The 2,884-nt window shown below is 45.6% G+C and overlaps 1 protein-coding gene across 1 annotated transcript in view; it reads right to left on the bottom strand.

The window, feature by feature from the left end:
* Positions 1–2,884, bottom strand: part of WWC1 (WW and C2 domain containing 1) — a 66,240-nt gene that overhangs the window by 12,403 nt on the left and 50,953 nt on the right. The window lies entirely within an intron of this gene.

Raw genomic sequence — 2,884 nt, 5'->3', positions numbered from 1 at the left:
AATTATATATATATATATATATATATATATATATATATATATTTTTTTTTTTTTTAAACTATAGTTAAAAAAAACAACAGAAATTTATCCATTGCCGGTCTGGAGGCTAAGAGTCCAGGACCAAGGTGTGGGTAGGTTTGGTTTCCCGAGGCCGCTCCCTGTGGCTTGCAGATGGCCACCTTCTTGCTGTGGCCTCACGTGGCCACGTGGCCTTCCCTCTGTGTGCGCATGCTTGGGGTCTATGTGTCCAAATGCCCTCTTCTTACAAAGATACCAATCATATTGGATTGGGGCCCACCATAGCTCTAACAACCTCATGTTAACTTCATCATCTTCTAATGGGCCCATCTCCAAAGACAGTCACATTCTGAGGTCCTGGGATCAGGGCTTCAATATATGAATTTTGCAAGGGACACAATTCAGACCAAAACAGCTATATACCTGAGGGTGGAATTGCTGGGCCATACAGTAAGTTTATCCTTTTAAGAAACTGACAAACTGGTTTTCCAATGTGGTTATGCCACTTGACATTCCCACCAGCAATGTTACGAGGATTCCAGTTCCCCGTCTAGACTTGGTATCGTCAGCCTTTAAATTTAGTCATTCTCCTGGGTGTGTACCCACAGCTCGCTGTGGTTGTTAATCAGCACTTTCCCACAGAGAATCTTTTCATGCACTTATTGACCACCCATATATTTTTCTTTGGCAAAGCGTCTGTTAGAACCATTAGCCCATTTAAAAGCTGGGTTGTCTTGTCATTATTGAGTTGGAAGAATTCATTCTATATTCTGGATAGTATTATCCTCTGCAAATATTTTCTCTGCAAATATTTACTTTTAATCTTTGAAAAAGAGAACCTTCCAAAGAACAGAAGATGTTGATGGTGACAAAGTCGGTTTTACCAATTTTTTAACCGTTTGTGCTTTTTATGTCCTAAGAAATCTCTGCCTATCCTAAAGTTGCAAAAAAAAAAAAAAAATGTCCATTTTCTCTGAGGAGTTTTATAATTTCAGATTTGATGCTCAGCCCCATGATCCATTTCAGATTTAATTTTTGTGCATCATGCTCAAAGTTTCTGTTTTCTATATGGATATTCAATTGTTCCAGCATCATTTGTTGAAGAGACTTTCCTTTCGGTGGATGCTCTTCAAAATTATCCTTTCCCCAGGGGCTCCACGGTTGGAAGGAGTTGCTGTGACAAATAGACTGCATTTGTTAATTAGTAATTTATTTCGATTCCCATCTTTCCTTCTCAAAGACATACATAACCGCCAGGCTTCTGATCAGCATGAGACAGCGTTACCACACTGAGCAGGAGGAATTCCAGCCAAAAGCAGAAAACCTGACATCTAGTTAGCTGGCTCTGGGAGACCGTGGATAAACATAAACGCTCCCTCAGGACTTTCCCGTGCGGAGAACAGGCCCTGGATCTCCACCCCCAGCCCCACGATGAAAACCTCCTCTGCACTTAGAGGGGGACTTTGCTCTCCCTCCTTCACACCCGCAGCCTGTCTGTCTCCTTATAAAAGAGCCATTATACATGGGAACACGCCAGGGGCACCTCCCCAAGAATTCCGCAGACGCCACATTAACCACCACTTACCGAGGGCTTAACAAGCTCCAGGTGCTACGCTAAGGCCCTTCGACAGTGCAGCCGGCGATGACTGTCTGTTTTATGGACTGAAAAGCCGAGGACCGGAGAGTTGGGAGCCCTGGTCCAGGGTCACGGGCTGCTAAGTGGGGAGCCCGGTTTTCCACCCAAGTCCACTAAGTGCTCAACCACGAGGGAAATCTCTTTTTGACTGTGAATCTGATCTAAATACTTCCAGAAAGGAAAACAAAACAAAAGCAAAAACAAAAAACAATCCTCAACTGGAAGGAGAAAGATAATTAAAACAGGCATCTTTTCATCCTTTGGAGTTCAAAAAAAAAAAAAGAAATATTTGGTAATCCCCTGGGCTGGTGAAGGTAGGGGAAACAGGCTAATCCCTGTGGGGGGTGAATGAGAGCAGGCAATTTACACTCTGAAGTCAATTTAGCAGTCTCTGCTAAAATCTCCTTGATTCAGTACTGCAGTCGGATTATACTGATGGCAGAGAAGGTGTCGGTTTAGGCCAGTGGTCGGCAAACTGCGGCCCCTTGAGTGTGGCTCTTCCACAAAATACCACGTGCGGGTGCGCACGTACAGTGCGACTGAAACTTTCGTGCCACACTCAAGGGGCCAAAGAGCCGCATGTGGCTCTCGAGCTGCAGTTTGCTGACAACTGGTTTAGGGGAACTCATAAGCACCGCTGGTGGGAGCACTGACTAGAACAATCTTATCGGAGAGCTATTCTGCAAGGCCACTTCCCAGCTTCTGCCCTAGACAAATACGCACACGTTCCCAAGGAGGTCAACATAAGGATTTTCACTCCGGCATTGTTTGTGATTATATGATCCTATATTGTTTAATACTTTCAGAATTTTGTTTTGCTTTTGAATCTAAAACACACACACACACACACACACACACACACACACATCCAGTCTTCTGATTATGTGCACTAAAGAAACCTCCCCCTCCCTCCCCCCAAAAAAGAGGAGGGTGTGGCAATGGCACCCTGAGCCTTGGGTGCGGGAGGAGGGAATGGAAATGAGAACAGAGGGCTGGTCTCTCGGAGGCCTCCGCACGTGACTCCAGAGTGGAGCGGGGCCCAGCAAGGCTAGTTAACATTCCAGGACCCAAAGAAGCCTGCAGCCTGGAGGAGGGGGCTGCAGATGGGTTTTCCTCATAGGGCAGCTAGGGGATGGGATTCGAAGCCCTCTTTGTAAGTCAGTGTCTAGGGAAGTCTGAATGGCCAGGGGTGGGGAGAGAGGAGGCCACAAAGGGAGAAAGAACAGAAGG

This window comes from Myotis lucifugus, unplaced genomic scaffold (genome assembly GCF_000147115.1).
Source record: "Myotis lucifugus unplaced genomic scaffold, Myoluc2.0 scaffold_394, whole genome shotgun sequence".
Classification (NCBI taxonomy): domain Eukaryota; kingdom Metazoa; phylum Chordata; class Mammalia; order Chiroptera; family Vespertilionidae; genus Myotis; species Myotis lucifugus.
The sequence above is the reverse complement of the archived record's forward strand: the minus strand, read 5'-3'. Positions and strand labels throughout refer to the sequence as shown.